The following is a 19,018-nucleotide window of genomic DNA, read 5'->3' on the forward strand; positions in this document are numbered from 1 at the left end:
TACCCCAATGCCGTGGGGGCCAAACACACGCCACTGTGCTGGACGGAGGCCAGGGGCAGGGGGCAGTTTCCCTATGGAGCAGGTCATCCCTCTCTCCTAGTCCCTGCCAAGCGCAGAGGACTTACCTGGAAAGGGTCCAGGTCACTAATGGGGCCACACCCTTCAGAAGCATCGCTGAGAGCCCAAAGGTCACACACCTGGTTCAGGGCCCTCCATCCTCCCCACTTGCTGCTTTATGACCCGATGGGAACAGGGCGCTGCTTGGGCTCAGCCTTCGGTGACTCCCTCACGTGCCCCTAAGTGTGCCCCCCTGGCCTGTGCACACTCGACATTGCCGTGGGCCAGAGGAAGGGAAGGGCCCGAGGCACAGATGAAGCTTAGCGGGTGTGGGAGGCCCCGCTGGGCAGTAAGCCATCACCTGCTTTAACCACCTTTGACCAGAGAGCCCTCGAACAGGGGCCCCAGCCCAGCCCAGCCCGGCTCAGAGCGCAGGCGTGCTGATTCTCCCTCCATGCTGTTCCTTCTCTGGTCGGGGACTTCAGGAACCTCGAGGGGAGAAGTAGGCTGGCAGAACAGGACGCCCACAGAGAGGGCCTTCCTGACAAATATCACTGACTCCTGACATGTGGGGCAGCCTGGCACGCCCCACAGAATAGAGGAAAGCTGTCTCCAGGGAGGGAGGCGGTAGGCGAGGTCTGCCTGGAGGAGGGCGGGGGGCTGTCTGGGCCCGGCCCAGGAGATGAACAAAGAGCCCCACAAGGTTGGAGGTGAAGTTCAAGGGAAACATCCACCTGGTTCTAAATTGTCCTCAGGTATCACTCCACATTCCGTGCGGATCAGTGCAGCGGGAAGCTTTGGTTTCAAGATCACAAATTAGGTTCATACATTTGCCTTCCCCTCTTCAATTCTTGTGGAAACAACCAAAGATATAATAAATGTGAAGAACAAGAAATGGGTTGCAGCCCTGGCCAGGTCGCCCAGTCGGTTAGAGCGCTGTCCCCATACACCACGGCTGTGGGTTCGAGCCCCCATCAGGGCACATGCAAGAATCAACCAATGACTGACTAAGTACATAACGATGCACAACTAAGTGGAACAACAAATCAATGTTCCTCTCTCTCCCCCTCCCTTTCTCTCTCTCTCTTAAATCAGTAAATTTTTTTAAAGTTTTTATGAAATTTTAAATTTCTGATTTTTAAGAAACCAGAAATTAAGACTCCCTAGAAGACTAAGCAAATAGAACTGGCTAGAGGAAAAAGCTATGAGCGTTAGACAACCAGCCGTAAAACCAACAGTCTCCTCCACCCAAATGCTAAATGACTAGAAGCACATTGGCACAACCGCCTACTAACAAAAATAAATGTATCTGGAAATAAGCTCTAACAGTAATGTACAAAAATCACTTGCAGAAAATGATGAAGTTTTACTAAAAGACAAACAGGTCTTAAAATCAAAGGAGAGAGATTTTACATCTCCTAATAAGGAGACAATATTTTACAGACATCAACTCTCCCCAACTGAGCTGCATAAAAAATGTAAGCTCAATCTAAATCCTAAGGGAATTCATTTTGGAATTCAACAAACTGAGCTGAAATTTCATCTGGAAGAATAATTAAAAATGGCTAAGATGTTTTCAAAAAAGAAGTATAACGAGAAGGTCCCTGCCCGGCCAGGAAGCCCCGGGAGGAGGCAAACGCGTCCGTGGGACAGAACAGAGGCCGGGAAACGGGGTGGGGGGCGTATGAGGATGAAGGGCGGATCGCGACGGCACTTCGAAAAGTGGGGAAAATTCAACAAAAGTCCGTGAAGCAACTGACTATCTACTTGAGGGGGAACTATCAAACTTTTAAAAAAAGATTTTATTTATTTTACCTTTCGAGAGAGGAGCAGAGAGGGAAAAGAGAAAGGGAGACGCGTCAATGGGCCAGAGAAACACCTGTTGGCTGCCTCTCACATGCCCCCAACCTGGGCCCTGGCCTGAAACCCAGGCACGTGCCCTGACTGGGAATCGAACCAACAACCCTTTGATGAGGGATAAGGCCCAACTGACTGAGCCACACCAGTCAGGGCACAGAATAAATTTCTGGTGGATTAAAGATTTAAACAAAAAATCCCCATAAAAATACTAATAAAAACAAATCTTTTTTTTATAACTTTAGGGTAAGTAAGTCCTCTCTAGGGTGATATAAAAGCCAGAAAACAAAGGAAAGAAACTATTGGTAGATTTAACTATATTAAAAATGACAACTTCTGACTAGGTGAAGACATTATGAAAAAGAAGAAAGACAACCGACAAACTGGGGGAAGGGTGTTTGTGACGTCACGTGACAGAAGGTGACGTCACACCCTTGATACAGGAAGAGGCCCCTCCAAGAGCAGCAGCTCTGCTCTCAGCAGACCTGTGGTCTTGGGCGCAGGCTGGTCACCTGCGGGGAGACAGGCTGAGAGCAGCGCCCTCTGCAGGCGTGAGGTGCGTGGTGTGAGGGACACAGCACACGCTGGGTGTGAAGCACTGAGCCCAGGGTCTGAGTGGGACATGGAGATCGTCAGACGGGCAACCAGGGTGTCCGGGGAGCTCACTGGCTGCACCGCCGCCGCCAGAAAGCAGGAGAACACTGGAAAACCGCGTGGACGTGTGTCGGGGCAGGCCATCGGAGCGTGCCCACTCGAGGGACACTAAGCAGTGGCTTAAAAGAATGAGATGGATCAGTGTTTAAGAATGGAGAAACGTCCCAAATTCAGGACATGTTAACACTCTCTCAATGCACATTTACTGAAGTCTAGCATGTGTCAGGCACTGGTTAGGTGCTGGGCACACAGCAGTGAAGAAAACACCAAAAGTAAACGGACGATCAGTAAAAATAAAACATCCAGTAAAATATACGGCTTGTCAGCGGGTGAGAGGGACAAAAGCACAGTGGGAGTGGGGGACAGGGAGCGTGGGGAGGGGACAGGGTTACCATTCTGAAGGGGTGGGGCACGTCTGAGAAGGCCTCGCTGAGAAAGAGACACTTGGGCGTGGTTTTAAATGTCTATGCACACATGTGAACACAAAGTCCATCCATAAGGATATCCACTCAACTGTTTCTTAACACGGCTTCTTAAAGGTGTCATTGTGAAACACTTTCGCTCTCTACTTTTTGTACACCTCTGTTCAATTCCTTTTAAAATCATTATGGAAAACACCTATGAGTAGCACAGCGTTTAAAGAGAACACTGGAAATGAACTTCCACCATTGAGCACTTCAAGGAGGGCTCACCATCAGGTATTACAGACTGAGGAGGCTGGAGTGGGATTCTGGTGCTGTGGCGCCACCTGGTGGCCATTCTCTGCACTGAGAAAAAGAAGCAAGAGGCTAAGACGTGCACCTGTGTGAAAACCCACCTGCACTGTGGACCGGGGCTGGAAGGGAAATGGGCAAACACACGCAGCTTGATTTGTTGGGGTGGCAGGCAATGGTGGGTTTTATTTAGCTTAGATTTTCATGCACAGTCTTATAGTCATGCTTCATTTCTTTACATGTAACTGCAATGGAGCAATCCCAACGAACAGCTGAATGTGCTCACCTGAGGGACAGGAGACAGAGCTGTGTGGCACAGACACAACCCAGGCCACATGCACGTGTGCCCCTGAGAAGGCTGGGGGATTCATAAAGCAGAGTGACAGACCCTCAGGCACTCGGTGCTTGGAGGAGGAGGGGTCTTTCCCAACGGGAGTGCCTGGGGACCCAGGTCCCAGGAGTCTGGCTGGGATAAGCAGCCACACCCCAGCCCTCGAATGACTCGCCACTAACTGAACGTGAGCACAGGCTAAACACTGCCTCATTGGCGGAGCCCACAGCAGACAGGTGCATCCCATGGGTGACAGGGAAGCCACATGGGTTGCACTGAGGGCTCTGCCTGGAACACTCGTCTCTTCTCCTCCAACCTCCAGGTGTCGGTCAAGCGCCACCCCCACCCCCACCCCATGCACCCTCCACTTAGCTTGCCGCAGCATTTGTCCCCACAACACAGAACCGCTCCCTCTGGGCACCTCCCTGCTAAACCGGTGCCAAAACACCACTGGAGCATGCCAACAGCCATGCCCACTGTCTCACAACTAGGGATAAAGGGGCTGGCTCATCTCCTCCCTCCTGCCTGCCCGCTCCCACCCTCTTTCCCAGTCTCGCTCTGATGTCCCTTCCTCTGGGAACTCTTCTGTGACCCTGAAGCTCCCGGGCCTCTCCTCTGTAACACTTCATATTTATCCTGTGATACGTATCTCCTGATACTCTCTTCACCTGGGTATTATTTAAGTGATTTAAATGTTAGCTAATTTGTTAATTTTTCCTGGTTCACCATGAACCCTTCAGGTCTTCTTCAGCTCAGGAAAACTGAAGATTCCTTCCTCTTCCATCTGTTCTGATCTCCAGCTCGGTCCATCACCCACACCTGGGGTTTCCTGGGGGCTCCCCGACCCTCCTTCAGTTGTCAGCTCATTCACCTCTTGATCCCTGACTTTCTGCAGTACCGCTAATTTCGAACGTGGCAGTAAGTCATTCACACCCTCGTGTTCTTTGAGTCCTCAAGCTCTTCTTCATCTCAGTCTGTTGACGGACCATCACCTTTCAGAGCATCTGTAACTCCTCTGGGAGGACAGATAAGAAAGATGACGTCTGAAACTTCCTTCAGGTTAGTGAGTAAAAGGCTTGGAACCTGCCCCCCAAGTCTGCTCCTCCTCTGCTTCTTGCCTGCCTTGCTCATTTCCCTCTATGCTGCTGGGTCTTCCCAGTGGACCCTCTCCAACGTGAGTCTTTCTGTCTGTCCACTCTTGAGTGAGGACAGAGGCGTCCTGACCTGCTGTTTACCCAAGGACAGAGCGGATGGACTCCGCTCAGTCCCTCCTCCATTTGCCCTAAGGGATCTGAAGGTTCTCGGACAGGGCTGGGGCTGAGGTCCAGGACTGTGTCCGTCACTCACCAACTGTGACCCCTCTTTACTCGACACCCTCTCTTCATCTCTACACATCCTTTACCCCCACATTTTTAGGATACTCTTATACATCCTCAGATTTAAAGTTTCACTAGTCAGAAATTAGTTACCAACAATTTTGTCAAATACGTTTATAAACAATACCCTATTTCCTAAAGCTTACTCTACTTCATTTCGAATTAAGCAAACCACAAATATTAAGCTCAAGAAATAACTTCATCTGACTATATGTAAGAAAAAGGAGAGTTACCAGTAATTTACCAAGAGCCAGCAGAGCACACGCCCCAAGGATACACTGGGTAAGAAGCTGGTGCAAGAAGCCAAAGCTACACACAAAAAGCGCCTGAGAATGAGCCTTCTCCCCGCCGGCCATATGAGCCCCCCCAGATCCTGTCAATCCCAGACACTCAGTGTTGTCCAAGCACTGAAACCCAGGCAGGAAGGCTGTGATAACTAAGTCATTGCCAGGCCTTCCGCAGCCCACTGGCATTATAAGGAATAACACTGCCCTGGCCGGTATGGCTCAGTGGATTGAGTGCCGGCCTGGGAAGCAAAGGGTCACCAGTTCGATTCCCAGTCAGAGCAAATGCCCGGGTCGTGGGCTGGGTCACCAGCAGGGACATGCGAGAGGCAACCACACATTAATGTTTCTCTCCTCTTTCTCCCTCCATTCCCCTCCCTCTAAAAATAAATTTAAAAAATATTTTTAAAAATAAATAAAATTTAAGGAATAACACTGACTGAAAGCTTCCAACTGGCACACACTCTATGTGCATTATGCTACTGAATTCTGCTGCCAGCTCAGAGACTCAGTCCTCCACAGTCTCTGACTCTCCAACACGTCTCATTGGCTGTGCCAAGAATGCAGGGTCCTGACCACCTTCACCCAGGCCATCTGCCAGGGCTGTGCCAACAGTGAGCAGCCTTGAGGGATGAGCCGATGTCTTCCTCAGGGATGAAGAGCAGGAGTGCCCACTGCCCACTGCAAAGCTGCAGGCTCCGCAAACTCAGCGTCTCCCGGCTGAAACACAGAAGCACAGCCTGCACTGGGGCCCGTGGTGTCGCCCCCATAGGACTTGGGAGGGAAGCCCACACACATGCTACAGCTCACATGGGCGACAGAGTCCTCCATCTCTGCTCGAAGTTCTACGGACAGGGAGCTACGACGTACACAGGAAGCTCTCCCTGCAGATCCCCCCACAGCTGAGTCCTGTAACCCACTTCTCCTGCATCCCACTAGAGAGCCCGTAAGCATCTTCCCATCTTCAACTGTTTTTTGTCCCTTAACTCAAACTCATTTGGAATCCATTGTGCATGTGGTTCAGCTTATCAATTCCTTTCAGCACTGGAACCCAAACGCCCCCACCACGCAATAACCCTTCCTTCCCCTGCTGCCGCTCAGTTCACATCTGGTGAATTAAGCTCCGATGTTAGCTGGCAACAAGGTCACTACTGTCCATTCAACCACGTTCCTGCTTCTACCCAAGTGCCACGTGGGACTAACAAAGTATTGCTTTCTGGTAAGGTTCTGCCTTTTTAAGGCCACACAGTGCTGGGCTAATTTCAAGCGCTCTGCAGCTCCACGTCTGTAAACTAGGAGCAGTGATGGACGCCGGCAGCCACCCTCCCCTCTTCTGCGAAAGGGCATCTGGTTGTTAGGGGGACGCACGGCTTCCCTGCGCACAGATCACACTTCCCAGCTTCCCTTACTGCTAGGTGTGGCCATATGACCAAGATCAGGCCAGTGGGACACAAAAAGTGTTACACACAATTTCCTGAAAGTGGCCCCCAAAGGCTGGGGTGCCTACCCCCAGCTGACTGGAGAGGGACTCCTCCCTTGTCTCCTTGTTGTTTTGAGTTTCCTGTCACCCGCACCCCAGCCTGCGGGATGGCTCCCTCTGAAGGACCCTGGTAAGGGTCAAACAAGAATGTCTCTCACAACAGGTACCAATTTTTAGTTCCCCCCAACGAAGGATCTAGCACTGTTTTTACATGCAGCATGAAACACAAACATTTGTTGAAATGAATAGGAATCAGGAAAAATTAGGGCCATTTCATTGCTTTTTCAAAAAACTTAATTTTTTAGGCAATTCATTTTTCCAGATGCACATCACTTACTTGATCAGGTTTTACAGAATCTCTCATTGAAATTGCATTAAATTTTTACAAACATTTGGAGAAATAGTATCGTCACTATTCTACGTTTGGACTTCCCTGGAAAGAGCCGGAAATTGAGGTGTTGACTGACTGGCTTTCATCCAGTCCATTCAAACCCAAGGTAATACTCTGTAATAAGCTTCGTCACAGACGTCAGACTCCTGACTTAGCAAACAGACGCCATGTAAACCATCTCTCACACCACCTCCCCCTGCACCCACCGAAGCACTCGGGGAGATGGCAGAGCGGATGAAAACCCACCTGCACCCGAGACCGAGGCGAACGTGCTACTCTGTCCTCATCACCTCCAGTTCTGACTCCAAACTCCTGCCTCCTCCCTTCGCAGCCCAATCCAGCTCCTCCGCCTCCGCTGTTCCTGGGCTCGGGCGTCTTCATCTCCCAGCACGACAGGGGCTCCACGTTCCCCGCTGCCACACCTCCTCCCGGCCTTTGCACGAGCAGACCCGGTCTTCTTCCCATGTGTGGATGTTCACGCAGCAGAACCTGTTACTGCCAAAGCTCTTCTGTATTTCCTACCTTTGCTGTACTGGTGGGGCTCAGTCCAGGGAGATAGATGCAAAGGTGCCCGGAAGGTGCTGGCACCATCATCATCCTCATCGCCATCACTCACTGACTATGGCTCTGTGACACTGTGCTGAGCACCTTACCCACAGTGATGTGCCAGAGTCCTTACAATAATGCTCTAAGGTGGGTACCAAAGTGAGAAAACGGCGGCCCAAAGAGGTCCACCACCTACCCAAGGACGCACAGTCCACGAGAGCACCACACTGCCACACGTTACATGCCTCATCCCACTGAGTTCTGCCGACCGCCTGCTCGGAGCCTCAGGCCTCCTAGCCTCTGGCTCGACATGGCGTCTCCCTGGGCGTGCTGAGCAGGCGGGGCCCCGACCGCCTCTGCCCAGGGCATGTGGGCAGCGAGTCCTCGGGCAGAGGCAGGACTGGGACCCAGCCACATCTACACCTGTGCTGAACCATCTCCTCCTGTTCCATCCCAGGAGAGCTCGCCGGCATTTCACGTCCTGCACTGGAGCACGGACTCCCATCTATGCCTCTGCTCCCTTCTCTCTGCCCAACCCCAGGAGCTTCTCAACTCCACAAACGTCCGGCTGCTTTTCTTTCTCCTTTCCCAAGGGGCAAATGGCTTCTCTGTACCACAGCGGGTGTGGGGGTTGGCCCTGGTATTAAGGACAGCCACTCCCCTTGAGTTGTCCCCAAGCCTTTCTCGTACTGCTCTTCGATGGCTTTCAGCACCAGGGTCAGTGACAACACGGTCTCTGCCTCTGTCCCACACTCCCGGTCTTCACATTCAGGGTGACACGAAACACACGCTGGACCACCCACCGGCTCCCCACTGGCTTTGCCAGAACAAAGGCTCTTCACTGGGCTCTGTGCGCTGACCTCAGCCAGGCATTCAGACCTACCAGGGGGCCTTCCACCACCGCCTATTTAGGGTCTTCCCTCTGCTGTCAGCCAGGGCAGCTCTCTAACTGTGAGACGGCATCTGTAAGTTCTGGAAGTTCCACCCAGGCTCTTCCCTGCCACCCAAGCCCAGGATACCTAAGGGGCCAAGGACGCGCTCCCAAGTCACAGGGCTCCCACGCTGCGTTAGTCCAGGCTGAATGGCTGTATCTTCTTCCCAGAATTCCCCCAACAGTTCTGAGAGCTGCCGTTCCTAGGATCTGGATATACACCCTTCCCACCAAGGCTGCAGGCCCATCCTGAACCCCAGAATGTTAAATGAAGCCCCCCCTTTCCTTCTTCAGGAGCCAGAGATTTCAGTCCAAACGATCACCAACAGAAGATGTGAGTGGATTGCTTGAGAAGGTCCGAAGGGCTTGAAGGGTTTTAGAGCAGGGGTGCCGAATTCATTTCCACGGGGGCCTCATCAGCCTTGCAGGTGCCTTCAAGGGGCCAAATGTAATTTCAGGACTGTATAAATGTAACTACTCCTTCGCAGTTAAGCGAGAGCTTGGGGCTGCGCCAGGTAGAAACAAGGTGCCGGGCCGGATCTGGTGTGCCAGCCTCGTGTTCGCCACCCGTGGCTTGGAGCCTCCTTCCGAGTCTCTCACACACGGCAGCAGAGGTCACAAGACCAACCCCTCACGTGAGGCTGGCGGACACCAGTGGAAAAATGAGTGCCCATGTGGGGCACCAGAGCGCTTGGCTGCAGGGGCAGAGGCTGGGGAGAGCTGGAGGGGACCCCCACACACCAGTTTCCACACCACCGCCTCCCTCTGTCCTCACTGACCCTCCTCTTCCTCCTTCTCTGGCTCTTCCACTGTGTTCTGCCCCTTGAACTGAGGCTGCCCAGCAGTGCAGCCAGGGTCCCCCTAAGTGACCCAACATCCCTCCCACCACTTCAGGGGCCAGCTCTACAGGGACGGCCAGAGTCTCCCTCTAGACCAGTGGGGGCAGCAGAACCACCTGTGAAAACTCTTCAACACACAACGGCCAGGCCAGCCTCTCCGCCCCAGGCACCACAGAGGACTCTGCTGCTCCAAAGGGCCGGGGCCACCGCATGAACCCAGACCACCCTCTGACGTGCACACTGGCTGGCCAGCTGCTGAAGTCATTCCCACCAGCACCCCGGACTCAGAAGAGCCTCCTCCCAGTTCCTTTTACATCCCTCATCCCTGGGACCGGCCAGCGCCTCACCTCACCGAAATCAGGCACACTGACACTGCCCTCCCTCCATCCACCAACTCTCAAGGACAGAGGCCTCCAGCTCGGTTTCTCTCGAACCTGCCTGCTCCCCTCCCTCCCCATGGCCAGGTTCAGGTGCAACAGCCCCTTGCCCGTCTCCCAAACGCCGGTCTCCTCCCACGCCACCCGTCCTCCACCAGGAGCGTGACTGACGGTGTCCCCCTCCTCCTGTAACTCCAGCACCATTCCCCCGCTCACCACAGGACGACGCCCAGCCCCCGAGCACTCACCGCTGCGAGTCCCTCTGAGTCCTGACCCCAAACCACCTGTCCGACCTCGTCTCCCTCCCCTCACCGAGAGCCTCACGTGCCAGCAGCACCCTGCAGCTCCGTGCCTGAGACGCAGCGCGCCCTCGCCTGCGGCATCTCTGCACAGTCCGTTCCCTCTGCCCGTGTCCCCTTCGCCCGGGAAACTAGAAATCCACCCTGAACATCCTGGGCTCCAGACTCGGTCCCATGAGCTTCCACTTCCACCACTTCCCGCCCGTGACGCAGCGCCATCGTCATTTACTCACTCCAGTCTGTCAGGTCTGTGGGCTCCTGAGAGCAAGGGGTCAAGCCAGTTACACGCTCGGTAAATGGCTACTTCACGAACGGAAACCGCTAACGAGATCAGGGTGCTCTGCCATCCCCTGGAAAAGCACGGGGCGCCAGCAGTGTTTAGAGCAATGAAAAGAAGCCCAACCACTATCCTGGGATCCTTGGCAAATAATGTTTCAGTAATGATGCTTTGGTGACAGACGGGGCCTGAAAGAGAAGAGCCGGCAACTGTGGAAACACGCACTTCCGGCACAGGTCAGGCAAACAGTGGTGCCTCGACCCCCGGGGCGGGGACGTTAGAGTCCTCCCTCGTCCTCAGTACCCCAGCCACCCCAGCTGGCTGTCACTCCTTTAATTCACCAGACCTCTGCCCCGGCCGGGATCACAACAGATATAGGTGCCACCTCTCCATCAGGTTAGCCCCGACTCCTCTTCCCTCTGAAAGGCTGTCTCCAACCCTTACCGGGATACTCCAGGTAAGACCATCCCGTCTACGGTCTCTAAGCACCTCGTATATCCTCTTTTGCGGCCATCGTCATCAGACCTGTAATTAATTCTTTATAGCTTGCTATTACTTGTATACTTTAACTTTGCCACCAGACTGTACACTAAGAGAGAGCAAACAGGGCAACCCCTGCTGAAGAGAGGATGCGCACCCACGGGGGCTACTCCAGTTCACTTGGAAAGCAGGTGTCAGCACAGACCGGCACACCTGGCATCCTGGCTTTGCACTGGGTGATGTCTTCGTAGCATCAGTCTGCTCGCTCCCTCCACATGTGCACTGGTCTCACTGATAAAACTAAGTTCCGAGAACCTCTCAACCCTGAAGGAGCCCCCTAAGATCAGTACATGTGCTGCTAACGGACCACCAGAGGCACCGCCTTTCTTCAGCCGGCCACCGTCACCGGACCCCAGAGCTCTGCGCTGTCAGGTCCACGTTCTTCTTCCAGTGAGAAGTGAGGTCACCTTGCAGATCCAGCACAGGCCTGGGGAGTGGAGCTCCCATTGGAGAGAAATGCTTCTTCACAGATACGGTCCATGAGCCACATTCCATGAGCTGCAGGTGGTTGCTGAGAAACTGCAATACCTGGTGGATGTGCCAACGTAAAATGGGCTCTGCTGCTCGGGGAATCAGGACGCCGAGTATAACACCCTGGCACAGTCCCCAGGCTCGTCTGGAAAGCGGGGACGGTGGATGAGCACTGCATCTGATGAGTACAGAGGCCACAGGGCCACTCTCTGCAACACAGCCCAGGCGCAGGCATATCCAGAGAGAAAGTGGAGAAATAAGCTGAAGGAAGCAACCAGCAAGAGAATGCTACATACCAATCAGCAACTAAGTTCTAACTACCGAAGTTCCCCAACAAGGACAAATTCTAATCACAGCCATCGGCCAATCTGCATCACTGATCACTACGCTTGAGTCACTTACAAGAAAGCCCTGGGTTTCCTGGTCTCTAGAATGAAACCGAACCTCCAACCCATCACTCCGAATTGAACTCAACTCCCCAGATTCAATGACCGGGAAATGCACCTAACTAAAACCACAGGAAATTATTACAAATACCTCTTTCCCATAAGTCCCAGTTTCCTTACCTCACCTGTGACTCCTCCTCTGCATGTCAGAAACCACACCTTCAGGCAGCCTGGGCCAGGGAGCCCTCAGCCTCTCCCACAGCTGCGCCTGGGCCAGTGTGCCTAACCCCTCTGAGCTTCCCTTTTCTCCACCGCGCTCACACTCCGAAGCCTATCCCCACCTACCACGCAGAATCGACATGAGACTGAAAATCACATGTCAAGAGACTTCGTAATGTGTTAGGATATTTTATAATGAAGGGACCTCAGATCCAACAACCTCATTTTATAGATTCAAACAAGACCCTGGGGACTCGCTTCATCTGTTTGCTCAACAAACACCCGTGGAGCACCTACTAGGAGCCGGATGCTCTGTGCCGAGCACCGAGGAGCCGAGGGGGAGGAAAGCGGCCACAGCCCCTGCTCTGCCGGGACCCCATTACACCGCACCAGAGGAGACAGCCATGACCAGCAGTTACACCCTGCAGGCTAACAATTTGGTACTTTTTCTAAGAAAAATTAGAAACCAGAGAGGGTTTCTTTTATTTGTTTGTTTTATTTTAGAGAGAAGGGACGGAGAGAGACTAGAAGAGAAACTTCCACATGACAGAGGAACATCAATTGGCTCCTTGCTGCCTTCCGTACATGCCCCGACCTGGGACCGAGCTGGCAACCCAGGCATGTGCCCTGACCAGCGACCGAACCAGTGACCTTTCAGTTTGTGAGATGATGCCCAGCCAACTGAGCTGCACTGACTGGGGCCACAGGAGGGTTCTCAGCAGAGGGAATGACACACTCAGACCATCAGGGCTGCAGGAACAAATGCAGACATCTACTCTGCAAAGGCCACTAGGGGAGTCACAAGGAAGCTGCTGTTGGTCACAGTGTCATTATGTGCTACAGCAGGGGCTGGGAGAGCTTAATGGGGAAACAATCTGGAAATGCTAGTGGGCCAAGTGCTGGAAAAAGGGGAGCTTAGAGGGAAAAACAATAAAACACAGCCACCAAGAGGACACAAAGTAAGAAATCTCTTAAAATAGTGAAATTCCCTAATTCCATATAATAGACTTTATTGCCACAAAGAGACACAGCAAATCCTCCTGAATTTATTAACTTGTTTTTCATAAATATTTAATTACTCAGAAATGTACCAAAAGCACAGATTTCCCTTGACCTAGTTATCAAGCTTATACAAGAGTGAGAATTATTGTATCCAATAAACACGAATTTAATTACATTCATTATTCTTTCTTTTGTCTCCAACAAGATGATCTTCAAAGAAACCTTTGACTATTGAAGCAAAGCACTTAATTTTTCTTCTGATTACCCAAGTAACTGTCTTAACCTTAAAATAAAACCTTATAATAAAGATATTTAAATCCCAAAGAGGGAGAGTATAATGTTGCATTAGTTCACATTAAAGACCCATTATCTGCCCTGGCTGGTGTGGCTCAATGGATTGAGTGCCAGCCTGGGTGGTGGGCCAGGTCCCCAGTTGTGGGTGTGTGAGAGGCAACCAATCGATGTTTGTCTCCCTCTCTCCCTCACTGCCTCTTCTCTCTAAAAAATAATAAAATCTTTTTAAACATCAAAGTATTAAAGACGCAGTATTTGTGTGTAAGCACAGAAAAATAAAAAAGAAAGAGCCGACACACCAGCCTTCAGTTCCTGAACTGGCCTGAGAGGGGCCACCCTCAGGGTCACTGGGCCTCTCCCTCGCCGGTACTGCCGCTGCCGCGGGCTTGCGTCTGTCCGCACTGCTCGCCGCCCCGCCCTGCCCCGCCTCAGGCGTCCTACAAGCCCTCCAGCAGGGGTTATGGGAGAACTCCGCGCTAGTGCACGTTCACTGGGCGCTCAGGGTACGCGAGCACTACGCTAAGTCCTGCTCCACAGGAGCTTCTCGATGCCTTGTAGGAACCATGAGAAGGTAAGTACTGTCACGCTTCCTGCACCCGTGAGGACACAGAGAACAGTCACTTGCCTGAAGCCACAAGGCTTGTGAGTGGGGGTGTCAGGACACGAACCCACATCGTCCTGACTCCAGAGGCTGTGCTTTCAGTGCCGCCCCACCTGCCTCTCTGATGCTCAGGAGATAAATCTCCTGCAAAGAACACAAGGGGCCTGAAAGCTCCGCAGAAAAACCGGAGAAGGCTCTGCTGCTCTGGGTCTTCGAGGTGTCTGCTCTCCTCAGCAAGTGCGGGTGAGACAAGGCTGACTCGGGCCTCCCCCAGGGAAGAGTCCTGGGGTTGATGGGTGCAGGTGATGGCTTGTGATGGCGCTGGGAATCCCCTCTGAGAAGAGCTTGTGCAAAAGGGGGTGGGGAACACCTGTGGACAAACTCATAGCCCCGGGTCGGCAGGGCCCCAAGGAACGCTTCCCGTACTCCTTAAGGCCCCTGTGACTTCCGTGCTAGTTTCCTGGATACCTCGACCATCACCTTCACTTTCCCCATCCAAATAAGCACCATTACCTCTATACTTAGAACCCAGAGAAAATAGTCAGTGTTCCCGCAGCCCGGAGGATAATTAAAATGACAGTGAATCCTCTGTAAGATGAGCTTCCTGTCAGGCACTGTGCTAAACATTCTGTGACATTATTTCACTGATTTCAACAACAGCCCCCAGCTAGGCAATACTGCTAACCCCATTTTTCATATCAGTAAACTGAGACCCAGCAGGGAGCACACTTGCCCAAGGTCACAGAGGCCATGGATGGAAGAGCTAGGATCTGAACCCAGGTCTGCCTAGCTGCAGACTCTGAATCTGCTTGGCCACTTCACTTGAGGTCCTCCATCGCAGCCAACTGCCTTCTGTTTGCGTGCGACTCCTCCACCTACTGACCGTCAGCTCCACAGGACAGGGTGGAGGTCATTCATCTCCGTATACCTGGCCTTCACCAAAGGGTTTAGCCCAAAGCAGGAGCTCAGCAAACTGCCGAGTGAATGCCCACATGGAGGAAGTGACACCTCGTCTCTAACAAAGTTGCCCCAGAAATGCTCCAGGATGATCCTCACAGAGGCCAACCCGACCAAATATCCGCGACCCCTGGTCGAAATCAACAGGTGCCTGCTCATCTCCCTCAGGCCTGCTCCCCCGCAGCCCCGCCCCAAGGGAGGGGTGAGCAGCCAGCCATACTTCTGAGGAACAGAGCGATGGGGCTCAGCAAGCTGGGCAGGTCAGTTCTGAATTTGGCCTTTTTTCTGTCTCCCCATCTTATCTTGCAGCATCTGAAGCAAATATTTCTTTCTTTTTCCCATCCCTTAGTGGGACAAGTATCACCAGCCATATCCGAAGTCCACAGCTGGTATATGGCGCAGCATGTGCCTGTCTCAGAGTTGGCGCTCAAATACTTGGGGGACGAAGTAAGAGAATCCACAGCCTGGGTTTCACCAGACCTGATGGCTTACCGATCGGAGGCTGCCGCTATGTGGTGGCGGGACTTGTATGAGCAGAGGCCCATCCCAACGCCCACCAAAAGCCTCCCGTGCAGATGCAGCAACGATGCCGGTGGAGGCCCCCAGTGCAGGCAGGAGGCAACAAGCATCAGGCAACTCATGCAGTAGCGTTTCCGTCAAGGCGTGTGCACGATGAAAGTCATGGGAGCACGAGTGGGAGTGTCACTCGTGCCCAGAGTTGGGGCACTTTCACAGAGGAGGAGAAATGAGCTGGGAGGCCATTCACCAACCACCCAGGGAGAGGTCATTGTTTCCTGCCTCTGGGGCCCCCACACTGTTCACCTCCACACCATCAGGCCCACCACCGTGTTCTGTCGTCGGTGACTTTTGTGCCTGTCTCTCTGCACAGGATGTGACCATCTCAAGGGCAAGGACTTTGGGAATTCTCTGCAGCTCACCCTCAACTTTAAGTAAATATCTGCTGACACAGAATAAGAGTCAACTTTAGATTATTAATGACATGCCAGCCACCTCTTCTCGAGAATCTACCACACCTGCTATTGCTGCAGGCGCTCTGCCTGCATGGTCTCAGGTCCCCTACGCAAACCAGACAGACAGACCCCACTATCGTCACCCACTCTCCAGAGCAGGAGGCTGAAGCACAGGAAGATGAGTAAACCATCTTCAGTGATACAGTGAGTGACAGAGCTGAGCTTTGAAGCACATGTCAATGAAAAATCAGTTTCAGTTACTAGTGAAAACATCCCTTTTCCTTTCTCTGTCCTCTGCCTTGAATCCAAATACACAGATTGCCCTCTAGTCTACTGTTCCCTGGGGTCAGAGCCATTTCTTTCCTAGAGGAGAACAAGGGCTGCTTCATGTAATTCTTCTAAACAAACAATGGCTGCTAACCATTACTGAGTAAACATCATGGGGGGTTTGGAGTGGAGAGAAAAGTTACACTTACAATATCAGTCAAAAACATTTATTAAAGAGGAACACTATGTACCAAATGAAACTTTTCCAATGTTGGGACAATTCCCAAATAGATCAAGTTAATAAAAGAAGGAGCACGAGTATGGGTAGAATATTATTATTTGTGTGAGATGCCTAATAAACAACACATGGCAGCAGTGCCTGCCTCTGGGAGAAGGACAAGGGGCGGAAGTTCAACACAAGAAAGAGAAGTACTTTGTTCCCCTTTGAACTACCTGCTTTTTAAAAAATCCATGGGTGATTTTTTTTAATTTTTTAAAAAATAAGATAAAAACATCATTTAAAGATACCACTTATTCCCAGGCCTTTCCCTAATATTCACATACGTATGATTGTAAACATGAAAAAGTCTGCATGTTCATGAACATACATGGGAGGAACTTAATTTGGGGTGAAAGAAGCCTGTTAAACCCCTTTTGTAGTCATGTTGAGGTTCACGAACTTCATTAATGTTGCAATATTTTTTTGTGCCAGGCAAAGTGCTAGACAGATATTTTTAAAAGAAGACCCAAAGAACAGGTTACTAGTTTCCTCCTTCCTGTCTTTCAAGAAAATATGAGAGCATGCTAACCAGAATGCCAGAGCCAGGACCGCACTTGACACTCACACAGCCGAACGCCATTCTCACTTGGCTAAGAAAACCAAGGCCCGGAGAGGGGAAGGGATTTGACCAAAGCTACATGCGAAGTGAAAGCCCCGGAATCGCCAGTCCTGCTCTCCTCATTTGCTACATGCTGTTCTGTTGTGTTGAAAGGCGGGGAGGCAGGGAGAGGCAGAAACGGATCCTAATATACAGGGTCCAGGACAAACAACACCTCTTTTTATTACGAAATAAAAGCAAGCGATTCTATAACACAACAAATTTACACTCAAGCACACCACATGACATTTTAGGTGAAATGCTCAAATTAAAACTATAAATTATTGCATCAATATTATTACCCTACCAACCACACTCAAGCAGGCCTTACTTCTACTGGACCCTGTATATTGAGTGCCTAATATATCAGGTGCTTTCACATATCTTGTCTCATTTGTTCTTCATAATAAGCTCTCGAGGCTGGCATAAACATCCTTGTTTTAAAAATAAGGAAACCCAAGCTGTGAGAAACGAAGAAACTAGTGCATGAAGCTTCAAATGCAGACCTGTATTCCAAGCCAGAGATTTTTCCCTCCACACTGAAAAGGAAAATTGAGTTAAAAAGGCGGACTGGGCTATGTCATAGAGCCTCAGATGCAATCTTTTCATTAATGAAGTTTCTCTCCAGACCCTGGAAAGTGTTACTGTAATAATAACAATCAAAAAGCCTAGCCCCTCTCTAACACATGTTCTAGCCCTTGTCTTCCACCAAGCCTAGGCCTTCCCTTTAACCCACAGAGTGTGGGGTTTATCAGAGGGCGGCAATGTCCAACAGCCAGGTACACAGTTCCTACTGCGACAGAATGGGACAACTCACACATGCTGCTTCTAGACCCTGTAGGTACCTGAGATGCCATCCCCATGATGCCACTAGGTCACCACAGCAAAACTGGTGGTAGTGACAGTGGCCAGCACCAGGGCAGTTGGTCTCCAAAAGTCTCATATCTTCTAAAGTGAAGAAAAACGCAAACCAGTACAGGAGAAACCTTTTCCCGCCTTCTCTCCTGTCCGTGCAACACAGGAGGAATGGCAGTTCGGACAGGTCTACTCAGGACTGAAGGCACTGCGCAATAAAAGGCCACACACACAGGTATGGGACCCTTGTCTCAACAGGAGGGAGCCCCATCATCTTGCTTTCTTCTCTCTGCCCTGTAGAAACTTAATGAAGTTCTGGCATTCTCCTCAATTCAGTGTGGGAAGTTCAGGGTTTGTCCTTGAACCAGAAGGGGAATTCCATAAGGCTCAAACCTAAGCCTCATATTCCAGGTCAGAGTCCTCACTGGGGTTAGGTTCTAAAGGTCAGCACACAATTAAATGCTCCTCTGCTTCCCTTCTCCCCGTGCTCCCTCCATGGCTCCCTCAGCCTCACAGGGAGGAGCAGTCGCCACCAGAGGCAGGAATGAGTCTTCTGGGGACTCCCTGCCACAAGCCTCGTCCCAAACTCAAACAGAAAATGGTCTAGAAATCCCCTCCTCTTAGAAATCTCCTCCTCTTTAGACCCCAGTTCCAGAATCCCACCTGCCCATCAACGCAGATGAGGGAAACTCACATCTTCACGAGGGCGTGCTCAGTAAGGAAAGTTCCTTCCTATCCTCTCAGACAAGGCAGTTACAATGATGCTCATTTTGCAAAGGAGAAGACTTTCTGAGGTAACACAGAAGCAGAAACTTCTGAACCCTCATATCTGTTCTTCCCCCCAACCAGGCTGCCATTTCGGGCTCCTGGAGGCTGCTGCTGTTAAGATTTGCAGCAGCTTCTCTATGAGGAGCCAGAAAGCCAAGACCCTTCAAGTTTCACACTAGCTACTCTTCAAGCACACACACTTCTCACCAGCTGATCATCGAATGAAAGCCAAGCGCCGTCCCCCAACCTAGGCATGGCCCCTGCAAAAGCAACAGAAGCCCCTGAGACGTGAAAAATGGTACGTCCCAGAGCCTGACAGAGGGGAAGCCGCCAGCCTAGTAACCAGGACAGCTAGACCTAAGTCCTACTCAAGAGAAGACAGGCAGGCCTGGCCGGC

General features: G+C 51.6%; 1 protein-coding gene across 7 annotated transcripts in view; it reads right to left on the reverse strand.

Moving 5' to 3' along the window:
• Window positions 1-19,018, reverse strand: part of RALGPS1 (Ral GEF with PH domain and SH3 binding motif 1) — a 233,640-nt gene that overhangs the window by 213,787 nt on the left and 835 nt on the right. The gene's annotated exons all lie outside the window — the stretch shown is intronic.

Source organism: Artibeus jamaicensis, unplaced genomic scaffold, assembly GCF_021234435.1.
Source record: "Artibeus jamaicensis isolate MK-2021 breed Jamaican fruit bat unplaced genomic scaffold, CSHL_Jam_final contig_471, whole genome shotgun sequence".
In the NCBI taxonomy this organism is placed as follows: domain Eukaryota; kingdom Metazoa; phylum Chordata; class Mammalia; order Chiroptera; family Phyllostomidae; genus Artibeus; species Artibeus jamaicensis.